This window comes from Cyprinodon tularosa, unplaced genomic scaffold, assembly GCF_016077235.1.
Source record: "Cyprinodon tularosa strain WSP-4 unplaced genomic scaffold, ASM1607723v1 ctg120, whole genome shotgun sequence".
Taxonomy (NCBI): domain Eukaryota; kingdom Metazoa; phylum Chordata; class Actinopteri; order Cyprinodontiformes; family Cyprinodontidae; genus Cyprinodon; species Cyprinodon tularosa.
Window position 1 is genome coordinate 445483 of NW_024038004.1, and position 16878 is coordinate 462360.

General features: G+C 38.7%; 1 protein-coding gene across 1 annotated transcript in view; it reads right to left on the minus strand.

Annotated features, from left to right (window-relative positions):
• Nucleotides 1–16878, minus strand: part of spred1 (sprouty related EVH1 domain containing 1) — a 49300-nt gene that overhangs the window by 30962 nt on the left and 1460 nt on the right. The gene's annotated exons all lie outside the window — the stretch shown is intronic.

Here is a 16878-nt window from a genome sequence, read left to right on the forward strand (position 1 = left end):
ATGTTATTCTTACACACTTTCACCTTAAGCACCAGTGTTGTGATGTAAAATGTCCAGAGATCAAACTGCTAATTTTGTTAATAAACAACTCTCAAGGGCATCAAAGTGACCAAAATGCAAAACACCTTAATAAAAATAATCAGTAAATAAAAAAATAAAAAAATGCCTTTTAAGGGACATATTCAAATGTGGCCTTCAGGATAAAATAATGTTCATATAAGGGCATATCAAGTTTTCCAGAATCCTACAGCTTTTTGTGTTTCTCACATCCACTCATCACACATTCTCATCTGAGTAACATGAACTTCTCCCCCAATGAGGTCATCATTCATCACAGCGTCGTGCAGTTTGCTCCTATTTCCAATTACCGGTACCTGAGCTAAAGAGCAAAGGCAGAAACACTTCCTGTGAGGCAGAGAAAGGAGGGGAGTCTGGGAAACCTTGGGTTTGTAGGAACTACAGCTGCATCACAGAGTTAAAAGTTTGTATTAATCCAGATGTATAGTGCTTATATATGTTTTCTTTTTTCCCTCACTGTGTGATGTTCATTTAGGCTTTAACAATTTATTTTAGTGCTCATTTGCCCAAGTCGATTATTTCTACAACCTCACTTCATTTCAAGGAACTGGGTGCACAAATCAGCATTTAATGATGTCCAGCACACACTTTGTAGCCATCATTAAACATTTGTCATCATTCTTTAATGATCTCTAAGAGCTTTTTTCTTGGGTTGATCAGTAAAGTTCTTTTAAAATTCTTTATTTCAAGGCATACACCCAGTTTTAAGTAAAGTTTGGAAAAGCCAATCCAAATGGTTAAACTCCATGAGCTACACTTCTGTTTCAAAGTAAGTATGACATGTTTGTCAGCTTGACAGTAATAACTTATGCTGTTAAATTCCTCATATCCTTTAGTCTATTATTAGTATTTTGTCTTATATTTTTCACAATTTTTGTGAAAATTCACTTTATTTGACTTCACGTTGCTGCTGGGGCACCTGAATTTCCTCACTGAGGGACAAAAGATCCTTTTTAAAATTATATTCTGACTACGGCAGTTGTTTCAACATGAAGAAAAACAAAAAAGAGGCAACTTTGATATCATGCTTTTCTGGTAAATAACCAAAAAAAAAAAAATAACCCTTTTCCATCTAGAGCTGTGTAAAACCGACTGCTAACTCTTGGATAAACTGTGTGACCACAATTCTGATCCTACTGCAAATAATATGTTGCTTTTTAAATAATACCTTATAAAAGTTCCTTTTCAGTCCCAATTGATAAATCAATTAAGAATTTTACAAAAAAAAAAGGGCAAAAAGAATTTCACCACACAAAATTAAGCTGACTGCTACAGTGTTCTATCCATTACCAACATAGACCACATAGAAGCTAAGCATGATAAGTTATGTGAAACAAACAATGTTTGCACCAAAATCTGGTGTTATTTATACTTTCTGAAGATTAGCAGAGAATTTAAACTCACTACTATAGAGATATTTTCGTACAGAAACAAATATGTCACTAACCATTCAAAACATTGCACAATAACATTTGGTTAATAATATGCAAAACAGCTAGCCAGAAAAGAAATGGGGAACTGAAAAATCTGGTATATTTCCCTGAGAGTTTGAAAAGAGCATAAACATGGCAGGAAATATTAGGCGACACATTCATAAAGCTTGAGCTAGGTAATAAACCATGTATTAAGCAGTCAAATAATCAATGTATGTATCACAGCACGTGTTAGGAGGTTACATTAACCATAATTCTCTTCAGTGTGGAAGGTATTACTGAAAGAACTAGCAAAAAATTTCCTGATCAATAAAATACTTTGAAAAAAGTCAAAGAAAGTGTAAAAAGTGTAAGGAGCTATTTAAAGTGAATTACATTTTTCTAAACAGGCATGTCAGATGTTCATTCAGAATACTACACTATAGAGTAAGTCGTTGCTGCTCATTTCATTCTTTTGTTGTTCTATTAATCTGCAGCTTTTTAAAACTTGAGAAGATTTCAGGGTTCAGTTTGCACTCCAATATTGCTTTGACACTGTCCTTTGTTTACTTTATCAAACACAAAATTCATAGTGGAAGTTCTAGAAGAAACTCAACCCTGACGTTAGTGGACTTGACACCCAACCCTAATTTGATACCTTTTGCTCATCCTTTTCCCTGAGGGTGGAATCTAATCCTAATATTTCTGGATAAAATATCTTAACCTAAAGTCAGTGGAACTGATAAGACTTTTTCAAACTCCCACTGGTCCCTAATTCCTACAATATTGGGGCAGATTTCTGGTGTGCACTTCCTACAGTACTGTACTCTTAAAGCTTTGTTTTTTTTTTTTTAAGTCTTTTAAATAATAAAAAATAAATTAATTAATAAATCTTCCACTACAATAAGCCAATCCACACCTGTTTGGGGACCTTTTGTTGATGTAGCAAGAAAGTTATTTAACTTGTAGCTCTACTGAGATAAAGGGTGAAGGTACTACAGCAAGCTAGCTTGGCTTAAGGCACTGTTAAAAACAGCGGTGATCCCCTAAAAAACTGGATAGTTTGTAAGGTTTGTTAACAAACTTGCATGACAACTGAAATGCGATCTTTGTGCATAATGCGATAGTCGTAAAGCAAAGAGCAATGTGATTTTTCTTTCACACCACTATTACGCAGTATATTCTTTAAAAAAAAAAACATACCACAAGGGCACTTTTATAATGGCAGTATCTCCCTGTTGATGAGGTTTAACTGTTGCCTCATCGGACTATCAATAAGAAAACCACAACTAATAGCAGTTGCACTGCACATGTGGAAGGCCTTCCTCATATAGGCCAACTCCATTTTTCTCACGTATGCAACGACCATGAACTGAAAATCTCTAAATCCTTTTAGTATTTTTCAAATTGCACGGCTGTCAAAGAAAACTTGCATCATTGTGACGTACAATAACAGCAAAATTGCAACAACACGTTTACGTTTTCCTTCTCAATTTATGTTTTTGTACCAATATTAGCCCTTGGCTTGGTTTTAGATATATCCAGAAAGAAAGAAATCAATGATTGGCAAGGTATATATTGACAAATCAGAACGGATGCTGAGGTAGCAACAGTGAAAGGAAAAGTGCAATTAACTCCGTTTCATCAAAAATGTCTCAGAGGAGAAGTGTGTGTGGGAAAACTTTAAGAACCTTAAGTACAAAGTTAAACAGACAACAGGTAGACAGTTAGATTTGAAGGTTGGATTGTTAAGATGACGACTTCAACTTTCTCACTCAGAATTTATAATAATAAGTCTTTTCTGTTTCGTTCTCTGACCTGAAACTTTAAAGCATCTACTTTGTAGTAAAGTTAACAGATACTTATATCCTTCCACCAATATTTGGCCAAGTGTAAAGATTTTTTGTTATTGGTTATGGTTTTCTTTTCATACGCCCCAATGGATTAAGTACAAGTCCTGTTTTGCTACCATTTCCAAATTATTGCCATTACAGCGCTACTTTATTCTAAGGAATAAATGCAGAAGCTGATGCTCACAGTCTATGATGCTAATTAATTCAAGCATTTTAAAATGTGAATTCTCACATCCTTTTGTTCATTTTAAAATGGCAAACCCCTCCACTTTAACAGTCAATACTCTCTCATGCATTTGTTATATCTTATATAGCCCTACTTTAAATATATGACCTCATATTTGTGTGACCCAAAATTAAAATAATTCTTTACATGAAATTTTGACTTCAGATTGGCATCAGTGGGTCAAAGAAGGATGACTGATGCTGGATATAACCCTTAATACTGTACATAAATTAGGAAATTAAAAGGGGTATCAGAAACAAAAATTTAGACTTTAAAAATTTTAAAAGTTTTTTTTTTCTCTTTTTTTTTTTTTAGTTTTATGATCTGGGCGGTTTAAATGTGCTGCCTAGATCTTGCTTGGCAGCCTCTAGTCATGGGAAACTGACAAAACAGCAAAACCACAGCAAACTTCCCATTAATAAACCATAAGAAACACCCATTCTGATGACATCTAATGACATCAGTGACACAAACTGTGCACAAGAACTTAGCTAAACCGTAGAAGATGAGTTTTGGAGCACCACAGGAAGCAGTAATTGGGATATGCTGCTTCTACTTTAACACCCTCCTTGGGCACCAATAAAAGGATGCGGGTGCTGGGTGCAGAAGGGGCTGTCAGTCATACTGGGGTCCCTGGGGTGAACAGAAGGCAGGCGGTAGTGTCGCTCAGCCATGACCAGAGCACAATGACCAGGGCGTGACCCTTCAAGCCTCCTATCACACACATGCCAGCAACCATGACACCCATGGGGGGGAGACATGGTAGGAAGTTAGCTGGACAACAGATATGTGGCCCTCATAAAATAAATAAAAACTTCCAAACCTAAATATAAAATCATCCAATTCTTTAATAAAGTAGTTTAATGAGTGTCTTTCAGAATTTTCTGAAATTCAAAATGTTCTAACTATATGTTAAATGCATAGAGCTTTTTAGGGCATCTATCAAGACACTTTACACATTCACAACTCATCGCTGGATAGTGGAGACAAAAGCCGGCCTCCACCCCCCTTGCTGAGAGCACACAGTCAACTGGACACACAATTGTGAGCGGAAGCAGATCAGCTGGCCTTGGCATGCAGGAGAAAAGGGGGGAGTGGGCGGGATAAAAGAAAGGAGTCCCCAATTCTGAATTATTCCAAGTTATTCTGCTGGATGACTGACTTCATTTCCGAGCAAAGCAGGGGAACAAAAACTAAGGGAGTGCCGGGACTGAAGCAGAAGACGGCAGGGAGAGGCAACTGTAGATAGTCACAATGTGACACAAACATATGGAGTAAAAAATAAAAACTGGGCATGTATTCAAATGGACTTTTAACAATCATAGAAAAGACATGCTAGTTTTATTTTCAATGAAAATATAAACATCAAGCAATATTAATCTATGATACTCAACTGTAGAAATAATACAAAAAAAGGCTAAAAGAAAAAGTAGAAAAATATTCTAACTAAAAGACACAAACTACTTAAACTGTTCTCAACCAAAACAAGTGGATATATACATGGTAAACATAAATACAGATGTATAGAAGAGAAAAGAGGTGGGCGCTGGAGGAGCATGTGCAGATCAGGGAGCCATGGGCCCTGAGGCCACTTACTCCAGTGTGTGGTAGAGAAGGGGGATCCTGAGACAACAATCCCTAAGTGGACAAAGTGACCGTTTGTCTGCTGCTTCGGCCCATGGCTCACTGGGCTCCAGCATGCAATTATGCTTTGCTCCCATCTCAGCCTTGGGCTTTCCAACCCAAATGGGAGTGGTGAAGAGGAGCACAGAGGGTGGAAGGGTTGGAAGGTTCTGGAGGGCAGAGGGAGACAAGAGGGGAGAGAAGAAGAGAGGATGAAGAGAGAAGAAGAGGAGGAGGAAAGGGGAAAGAGAAAGGATGTAGCCTTGGTTGCTTGCCAAGTCGCCCTCCCTTTACTCCCTCCCACCCCCCTCCACACAGTTCCTCCCCGGCTGCTTCTCTATACAATGGCCGCTTCTCTGTTGAAATTTCACGTTATTGGATCCCGGGCCTGGAGTTTTGTCCTCCCACAATGTCCAGGCAGCGGAGCATGCTGTAGGGGAGACACACTTTGCAAGCTAAAAGCTGGAAAACCATTCGTCCTTTCATTAGCATCTGAAAAGAACAGAAAAGCCCTCCTCGCCTTCTTTTTTTTCCTCCATCACCCCTTTTCCTCCCCATCTTTTCCTCAAATCAAAACCTGAGGAAGGTTGTCAAGCTCAGTCAAGCTCCGCTAGACCACTTCGGCTCCCGGGCATTTAATAGACGCAAAAACAAACAACAAAAAAAAGGATCATAACAATATAATTGGCAAAAATAAACACAAGCTGCTTATCCCAATCCGATTGCATAGATTATCTGCAGAAAGAATAAGCTATTACCAAAAGAGTAGGTAAAACTTGGATTCCTACATTAAAAGCTACTTTGGCTATGACTTGTTATTTGAAAGTGGGGCAGCCTTTTACAGTTTCCTCAAAACCGATTAGTTCTCTAGTGATCTTTTGAATTACTTTAAACAAGGATGGTGTGCACAAATGTTCTTAAAGAGTCTACATAATATCCGGCTATTGGTATGATAGCACATAAAGGTTTTAAAAAAAAAAAATAAAATCATACCATTACTACTGTTATATTAAATTTACCAAGTACTACAAGTCTCCTTTAGGAAAATCCAGTGTTTGGAAAAGTAGAACCCAACATTCATGAAACAGAAAACCCAAAACTGTGATTTAGGACACATGAATACTACAAATTCAGCTACAATGGGAACGAAATGTCGGTTAAACAGTCAACTGCTGGCTGGTTACATAAGCAGATAACCACAACATCTGGCCAGTTAACAAAAGCACTGTACATTATATTCGATCTTACTAGTTATCACAATTTCAAGTAAAGCAATACTGCTATGACAAAGGACTGCTTAGTTAGAATGTCTAAACATATTCATTGAAACCCTGCTCTACTTGGCCAGCTGGCTGAACTGTAACATTTTTTTCTTTTTATCTGCTAACGCAGAGATATTATAATATATATTATATAAGATATTAAAGTTCGTTGGATGTGTTGACTAAGGGAAAATTATAACTGATATCACGATATTCAACAATAACATCACAATTTAACTGTTTTTTTGTATTTTAAGTCACTGTAGTGTGCATCAGCTTGTTATGAGAGGTTGGCTAGTTTTATAAACATCCCATATTAGCTTTTTTCTCTTCAAATTATTGACAAAGAATATTGCTATGCTACATCTTCGTCGACACATTACGTCGTCACACATGGTTGTAGTAAACATGAAGTAGATTATGCAATCAAGCACTAACCTCAGATCTGTAATGGAGTAAAGTTTTAAAGAATGTATTGCTATCTGTGAAGTTGTTCTTACATTAACATGTCAGTAATGGTGGTTCTGCTTCCAGCCACGTTTACGCGAATAAGACGAAAATCCAGGAAGACCTGGACAGCAGAAACAACTGATCAATCATGTAAGTAAAAGTTCACTACATCGAAGTTGATTTGAAAAAATGTGTTTCCATTTCCTTTATATCTAAGGGAGCTTGGTTCTTACAACCATTTGCACATCACGCTGGTACCGTTCCTCGCCTCCTATCAGCGGTCCATGATACTACTAGTCTTAAGGCAGGAATTACGCAAACAAAAATGGCTGCGCCTATAACATTCAGGAACTTATGTGCCTGGACAGCATCCTCTGCACAAATTTCAATGAGAGTCTCCATCTGGGCATCATCCCACTCTTTTCATGCCATTTATTGTTAATAGACTGAAAAGAAGTTGGTGTTGTGAACAGGTGAAGAGATCTGTGAACTGCAAAGCCGGACACACCGGAAAACCATAAAATGAGTCTGTAAATGGGAGATGACATGGTCTGTTAATGCACTCGTTATCAGAGAGCTGAGCCACAACTGAACCATGCCAAGCCCTACTGTTGAACTATTACTAGATTTAGCGTGGTTTGGTTGTTTCTGGCACGGTCCAGTTCAGTTGCGTTCTATTTACACTCAGCAGCTATATCGGTTACCGTGCTCGAACCGTTCTCAGCATGGTTTCAAAAGGGTAGTTTAACTAGAGCAATCGATACTGCCTGATTTTAAAATGTGAAGCAGACAGGTGAGCAGTAACTAGTTACATTTACTTGAGTAACATTGAGGAAAAAAAAAACATTTAGGAGTAGGTGTACTTTACTGTATTTTTCTGCTTTTACTAAGGTAGTAATCTTGTGTATTATCGTTACTCTTGGGTTTAGCATTTGCAGTTACTGCAGCTACTATTAGCAACTTGATTAATCGAGATCAGATGAAAATACAGTACATATACAATACATTAGGGATGGGACGATTTATGAAAACCACCCAAACCGTTCGGTTCGACTGTCTCGGTTCGATTCACGTGTGTTTCGTTCGGTTCATGCGCTGCTCCATTTTCTCATAGGTGAAGCGTTTACACTCCAGAGCAGAAGGTGGCGGTACTGCGACCAAAGCCAACCACCAGTAGTAAACAAGAAGAAGAAGCGAAGCAGCTTAGCCAGGTGTAGCAGGGAAAAAAATCAGTTGTTGTGGAGAATTGTGTCGGACTGGCGAGTGGGAAAGAACTGTTGGAAGATGCGCCAGCAGCACTTTATAGGTCTGCTGTATGGGACCGCTTTGCATTTAGAGTGACCTACGATGACAGCGGAAAGAAAGTTGTGGATAAAAGTGCAACAGTGTGCAAGCATTGTGCAACACGTTTTGTTTATGCTAACAGCAACATGACCAACATGTCATGCTAACCCCGAAATCCCTCATACTCCGTCAGCAACCCCCGCTCCGCCCCGCTGCGCTCCAGACCGGCTGCTCAAAGCAAAGCCTACAGCCCCCACTGTGGCTCCCGCTCCCCTCTGAGTCCCTTGGAGATGGTAGAGAGCATGCACGAGATGATTAAATTCAAAGCAGCAAAACATACGGAAATGATCCATGGTTTCCACGGATCATTTAAAATAATTGCAATCCATTATTTTTTGGGAGATTTTTTCATTAATTTCATAAAATTTTATGGGATTTCGGTGTAACAATCAACCTATACCGAATCGAACCGAAAACCGTGACCACGAACCGTACCGTGGATTTTGTGAGCCGTTCCACCCCTACAATACATACAACAAAAGTTGATTTAGACATTCTTTTTCTTAGATTTAAGCATTGCTTAAGGTGAGGCAATATGGTTTAAAAATCTAATCTCTAATATTTTTTCCTACAGAATCTGAGAAATTGATTTGTTTCTCTTCCTTAAGTTTCATAATAAAAATGACAAATGACATACATTACTTTGAGAAAAAAAAAAATTATATATATATATATATATCCATCCATCCATCCATCCATCTTCCTCCGCTTATCCGGGGTCGGGTCGCGGGGGCAGCAGCTTAAGAAGGGAGGCCCAGACTTCCCTCTCCCCAGCCACTTCTTCCAGCTCTTCAGGAGGAACCCCAAGGCGTTCCCAGGCCAGCCGAGAAACATAGTCTCTCCAGCGTGTCCTGGGTCTTCCCCGGGGCCTGCCCCCGGTGGGACGTGCCCGGAACACCTCACCAGGGAGGCGTCCAGGAGGCATCCTAAACAGATGCCCAAGCCACCTCAACTGACTCCTCTCGACGTGGAGGAGCAGCGGCTCTACTCCGAGTACCTCCCGGATGACTATATATATATATATATATATATATATATATATATATATATATATATTTTTTTTTTTTTTTTTTTTTTTTTTTTTTTCCTCAATCGTCCCATCTTGGAGATCAACATAATTTTGAGGCAGACAAAACTCAAGTTGTGCTTTTATAGTAAAGCACTTATTTAACTTTAAACATAACCTATCGTTAAAAAATGTAATACAAATCTGAGACCTTCCCATTGATCCCACTAGTGCATCCAATCAAACAGTGTTAACAACCAATCTAATTAGCAACAGTCTCCTAAACAACCGAATACAATCTAAAAGGGCACCGACATACAGAAAACAAAAGCAAATGTGTGTAAAGACATTCAGAGTAAAAGTACTTTTGAAGACACTGTCGGTTGGCCATTAATAAAAGCAAATAACAACAGTGTGAACACTAAGCAGGCAACACAAGCTTGGTAACACTAGCTGCAGTGAAAACTAATCCGCTGGTTATAGAAAGAGAAGTGAAAGAAAAATTTGCCCCATCTATTCTCAACACCTCAGGCTGCTGGTGAGTCATCTCTCTCACAAGAACATTCAGCGTAGCTAGAAACTGAGTCAGAAAAAAAAGGGAGAAAAAAAAACACACACACAAAAAAACGAAAAAACAAGCCTAATCTGCTGCACGACATAGCAAAACCTAAATGTTAATAGTTCTAGCTACTTTTGGTTGTGTTCGCGACGGATAACCCTAACTAGGCCAAAATAATATGTTCTATATAATGGTAGATAAACAGCAGAAGAGTCAACTAGGATAATATCTTGAACAATCATTTTCGAATCAAACCATCCATTGCCATATTGGGCCTGCAATCCCAACATCAGTCCTCAAACTCCCGCTGCCCTGTGGCACACTATAAATCTAAAAGAATCCCATATGTGTATCAAATGCCAGAAAGCTATTCTCAAACTTTCATCAAAGCCACATATTGAGAGGATCTTAATTCAAACCACAAGCATTCAGTAAATTAAAACCTTACGCTTGCCATTACAAAAAGAGGAACCACGAAATTTAACTGCAGCGGCATCTCTGCTCGCCTTTGATGTGAAAATAGTCCCATAGGACCGAGCCGTGTAGCTGTGGGGAAAAAAAATAGTCTATATATCTTTAGATGCTACTCGGGAATGATCAACCACCACACTGAGATGGTGGCCCGTTTACTGCTGTAAAAAGTTATAAAACAGAGCTCCATCTGAGGCTGATACAAGTAGAGTTAAACAATCCCAGAGAAACATCCTATCATAGACAAGTAGATCATGCTAAAATAAGAACAAAACTCATTTGAGTAACAGATGTCTTGCAATTTGATAGATCAAAAATTTTTAGTAACCAATCAAATCTACCTCCAGCACTAAGCATAGTCACAGGGTATGAGAGAATGTGTTCAGAAATTTAGGGAATAGATATGAAATACAGGCTAACACACTTTGATCATATGTCAAATCTTGGCAAGGCTGTAAATTGAATACTATTATCACGTTTTTTTTGTTGTTTTTTTTTTACTTGCCTAATCCAGGATCAGACCATATCTTTTCCACCAACACAGGCACAGCAAATGTTTCTATCCAGATAAATACACAAGAGTGTGTATGTGAGGCACATGCACAGAAACGGCATCCTCTTTTCAAAGCATTTGGAAACCTAAAGACAGAAGGTTTAGGATTTACATCTTTGCCCTTTTATGTCTGTTGCCCAACAGGATAGAGCCATCTTAGCACAGCTGCAGCAAAGGGCTCCCAACAAGGTCCACCCTTCATGCTACCACATGCATCACAACTGAAAACAATATCCACCATTCAGCCACTTGGTATTAAAAGCACTTCTTAAATGCATTAAGATATGCTATGTGAACATCAGAAGCCCTCCTGGACAAAGAAACACAGACAAATTCCCAGCTATGTGGATGCCGTGATGCACACACACAGCTAAATCACAAGTCCATATGTGCACAGACTACACAGACTTTATTATTGTTCATCTTTCAAGGAACAAACTTTATTAATCTACAAACATGTGTCACTTAATGCATGCTCCTAAAATACTTGAAGAGGAAATGAAAATAACTAGAAGGAAGTGCCTTAGGTTTAAAATACAGAGGATCCAAGCCCTAATCTGACCATGGGAATCCAGAGTCCGTCACGATGCAAGGCGTTTCATTTTGATTTCCTGTCTCAACCACAAACATCACAAGTTGTCTCTATATACAGATAAACAAATAAAAAAACGAATACATAGACTAGCTCGAGAGATTATCAATAAAATACCACACTGGAGTTTACAGATTACAAGTGTGAACCTTTAGGAGGTAAAAAAAGGTACTCGCAGCATTCCGGCTCATTCTAAACAATTCTAAACAACTTCGGGTTTGTCAAATGAAACATTTTTAAGCCACGTTGATAAGAACCAACACTTCCGCAAAAGAAAACAGAAGCAAAACAAAAAGACCTTTTGTTCAGCTAAAAAGATATTAAAGACTACAAGACCTAGTGAAGATATAAAAAAACCCTGAAGTTTCAAAACGACTACCACCTTTCTTAATTCCACTGTCAGAAATTAAATAATTTTTGTGAGTTGGAGGAAAAAGCGCCACACAGGGTTTTCTCTAATTAACCCAGTGTTGCCCCTCCCCCACTTATTTCTGTAGAAGGCTGAAAGAATGGTATACTTTCATCACGCTTAAAAGAAATATATATATTGCTCATCATGAAAAACAGACTGCCACTGGGCAGAAATCCCTCACTATTATCAAGCAACATCTTTTAACAACCACAATTAGCAAATTACTGGCACTGTCTCAAGTCAAGAACGGCTATCCATGAGCCTAGCCTGATTCACTGAAGGTTGTTAATAGCCATGCCATGGTTTTTCCCCATCTGATAGAGATAGGACTATAAAATGACACCATTTGCAAGAACTATAAAAAAAATATGGCTTGACAGGTTTTTGAGAGAAAGAAAGTAATAAAACCTCATCTCAAGTTATGTTTTGAAGCATTCAGGCAAAACCTTTATCTGATTTCATACTAAAATTAAAAAGTGCAGCAAAGTGAAGTTTTTACAACCCGTTTTCTTATTATTTTTCTTTAAATGCTACGTTACTGTGAAAGTGGGGCATTTCTCACAAAGCTCATCTCAAACTGGCCAAAAACTAATGGAAGCTGTATCTAAGAAACTGCCATACCCTCAAAATATATGATTAAAAGAGCTAAGAAACTATTCAGATTAATAGGCGGGCGAGAGAATAGAAGTAATAACTCAAACCATAAAGCACTGAAAAAGCTGAAGGAGCCATCTAAGCTCGTTGTTTTCAGACACGATAGGGGTTGTTTGGGTAGGATGTTTTTGGGAAGCTCTGCAAAAAGGAAAGAGGGAAAAACAGCTCTCGAGTGATAAGATCAAGACACCCACATTGGCTGACAGAACATTGCGCTTTTAACTCCATCATACAAAAAGGAAGCTGACAGAGAAAGGAGATACAGAGGATCACCTGACTGGAAAAAGACAAAATGGCAGGAATCTCAAAAAATGAGGCCATAGCCCGTGCGTGTCCCACAGAGGTACGACATTCACAAAGAAAAATTCATAATGGTAAGTAAACTCTCAACAACATCAGTTTGAAGCTGCAGACTGACTCTTCACACGTCGAACAGATGGAACGCAGAATCTCACAAGGCATTATGAGCTCTTGTCATTTCAGCTTTGTGAACACCGCTGCAGCAAAGGCAAGTAACATGTTTCTTAAAAAAAAAAAAAAAAAAGCCATGCTGTGCATTTACACAACAGCTTAATTCCCTGACCACCTTCAAGACAAAACTACCCCAGGGCCCTCTCTGCTTTTATCAATTAACAAATATTTTTTTTGAAACACAAAAACCTTACAGGACAACTTTCCTGTTGTGTGAAAACTGAAAAATATTTTAGAAAAGCACACGGCAGCCAACCATGCAGCCGTAAGGCATCAAAGAGTCATGGTGTAGCATGACGAATGCCAAACTTAGGAATCAACACACAAAAGAAAGTTAAAGAGAGGCATAAGTAGTCTTGAGCTCCATAAAGCACAGGTTTTTAGGTTGATTTTTAAGTACGGAATTATGTCAGAGAAAAAGCTTGGAGACACAACAAGCCAGCACATGACAGAGAGATTTCACACCACATCTAGGCCAGTTTACAAGAATCTGGTAAAAAAAAAAAACTTGAAATCTGTCTACACAATTCCTGCCCCTGGTTGCAATGGCATTGTTATCCTGATGTTTAAAGTCACATGAAGACACACTGCTCACAATTGTGTCATTAAAATACCCTGCTTTATATCAGTGAGCTATACAGTGGTCATACCAGTCCAACTTTTCTCCACTTGTGAAGCTTTAGAAGCCCTACAGAAATGGAGCTGTTAAAAACATTATTGTGGGGACACCAGAAGCCCTACTTTCTACACTGTCTGTGTTAGTGTTTCCATATTTCGCCAGGCTGTTTGAGTCCAAAAAGTCACTTCGAGCTAATTTTACACATGTGATGAATGGAAGAAAAGATAAAACACTAATATACAGTCCAACATTTTCTTATTCAACTGGCTTAGATATGGAGGAAACGGGTAATTGCAGTAAAAGCTAACTGAGACCAGTAATTAAAACACTGTGAAATGTTAAGCCATCAGGGGGCACTTGTAACTTCCAGGTTTAGCCCTCCTAAAGGCTGCTGACAACACTCCATTGTCGCAAAATTAAACAGTCTCCCTCTGTGTTTTTTTAATCTAACAGCAGACCACTTTTGACCGGCAGATTGAGTAGTTATGGAGTTAGTTGGAAAGACAAGGCCACATTCTACCCTCTAGATTAAATCCTTTTACCTAATAAAAAAAATTATTTATTTTTATCTTGGTTAGCTCTTGTGTTTAAGGGGAACTCAGACAGCCATAAAGAAGTGCTCTAGGTCATATGACATATTAAGCAATACATCGCAGCATCTCAACTAACAATGACGAGTTTCTGAGCAGGGAAGCCTGCACATTGATACGCTAATAATTTTTTTCCGATTTCCCCCCCTACTTATTAGCTTCTTAACATCCACCCAATCACCGGTACACCGTTTTGCATATTCACATTAAACACAGCAGTACGCTTGAAAAGAACACCGGTTAAACTTTTACCAATAAAGACATGTTAAAAATCCCTAGAAATCTTAAAATCACCACAATTCAACCACCCCGTTCATTTTACGGACACCATTAGCAACAAAGCACAATTAATAAAGATACAGCAGCGTATTAAAGCAGAATTTTAAAATAAAGCGTTGACGTAATACCCTTCAATCATTCCCGAGGCCGTATTATAAATCCAATCTTAGATTGTTTATATTCCATTTGTACATAAGGGGTCACAGATAAAAAGTAATCCAGCATATTCATAATTAAAACATTCCATGATGAGAAAATCGCCACGTAAAATCAGTTTTTTACCATCAGAATACTCCCATCCTTATAGCTAGTGCTAACCATCTTGCTAATTACCCTTGCTTTCACATACATTTCAGGTTGATGTTTAGTACAAGGTTTTATTTAATATTATTAAGCCCTGTCTTCTCCACTGTATATATGGTCACCATGTCTTTAGATATGTGCAAAGCGACTGTGCTCCTTTACTCTCATATGCAGTGCTTTTCGCAAACGTTTAGGCTACGGATGGCTGTTTTTTTAGCTGAGGTTTGTTGATTTGTTCGGGATTGTTCGTCCAAGAGAGAGTGGCATTTTTCATATTCTGCTGGAGGCCTCTGTTTAAGATGCTGAAAAAGGTTTGTGCTGCTGCTGCCTTTAGGCAAATGTTGCAGCGTGGGGGTTCTTGCTCCACATCTGTTGCAGCAAACACAAACCAGTTCCAAACAACGGATGATTTTATTGCTTTTTTTCAGGATTTACTTCCCATTCTCACCGGTAGCCATGATGTGGCAACTGCACCGTGAGAGTAATACTTCAGCTACGGAAGCTCCGGGGAGCCAAAATTTTGACGTTATACAATCTCGCATGTCGCCGCCTCATTTGGAGCCTTGAGTATATATAAAAAAAAAAAAAAAAACATGTCTTTTTAGAGTGACTCTTCGTGCAGCGCCACCACAGGCGAGGGGGATAAGAGGTGGATCCAAAGGTTTGCTTCGGTTTGGCAAAGTGCTTTGTAAAATAAAATCCGCACCAGGGGAAAATGGTAACAGTGACGCCAATCGACTATCAGGTGTGAGAAAAGACCTAAATCTCCCTGTGCAGTCACTGACTGAAGAAGAAAGCTACCGGGGCACATAATAGAAATGAGTAAGAGTTGAACACAGATTTTTTTTAAACTAACAAACAAAAAAGGCATGTTTTAATTATGTCTGTAAGTAATTACAGCTTTGTTTGATGACCAACATTAACTCAAGGATTCTAAGAATATTAGAAAGGCGGTTATAAATTAATCTAAATCATCCAAGATACAAAACTGCACAAAAACAATGGCAGTAACCTCAATGTCCAAATCTAAAAAGCGGAAACTTAATGATGTCCTAGCTGTTTTTCTAACAGCTAAAACGAGGCATACATAATTTCTTAAATTGTGGTCTTCAAAGATATAAAGACAATCTATCATCCGTCTTCTCCTTTCATTCCCATGAATCATACAACTGGCCAAAAGGTTGTGGAATCATAGCAACAATGTTTGAATCAGTTTATCTTCTTCGCTGCCGCCATCATGCAGCGTGGAACAAACCAAGCACTGTAGTTTAAAACCCACTGATAATACGTAAGCCCACGGCAAAGTGGGGGCTTCGGATCCTTGATATTTGCCTAAGATGGGTCAAATTTTACGCTTGTGTTTAATTCCTTTTTCCCCTGCAGACAAATGCAATGAGACCTGTTAGCTCGTCTAGCAAAATCAAGCCTTAAATACCTAGATAAATATACATAAACAGCCTTCAAAATTTAGGTCACATGTGCTAAAGGCTCAGTTTTACCATGAATAAATAGCCATTAATACAAAAATATGCTTGAATGGCATGTTACATTAGATCACATACTTCAAGGACAAAACATAATGCACTAAATTAGTCAGCACTACAAAGGAATGGGAGAAGAAATGGGTGTGTTTCAGTAATCACATCAGGACAATGTAAATGGCTGTAAAGGACATTTTACCTCCTCTGTGACAAAAAATTAAAAAATCATCGGAGTAAGAGAAAGGTATTATATGTCACAATAGTCTACATGTATAAACCAAAGGCAAGCTGTTGTGCTTACAGCAAACCGAACAGGATCTACCCCCCAAAAAATGCAATCAATTCAGCGATCGCCGGTGCAATGCGAAACAGTGTACAGTGCTGTGAATGGGAAGGCAGGTACTTTATGAATGGAGGAGATCATGTGACCGCACCACCTCCCAAAGCAGATATTTCTCACTGACTGTCAACAAGCGCTTACATTAGGGTGGGTGGGGGGGGGGGGGGGGGGGGGGATCAGCCTTGTTAAAAAATATCAGAACGTGATCATAAATCGTGTGTAGCGCACAATTGGCACGGCATGTACACATTACCGTAGTATCGGGTTTTTTGGTGGTGAAAGATGGGGCGTGAATGTTAC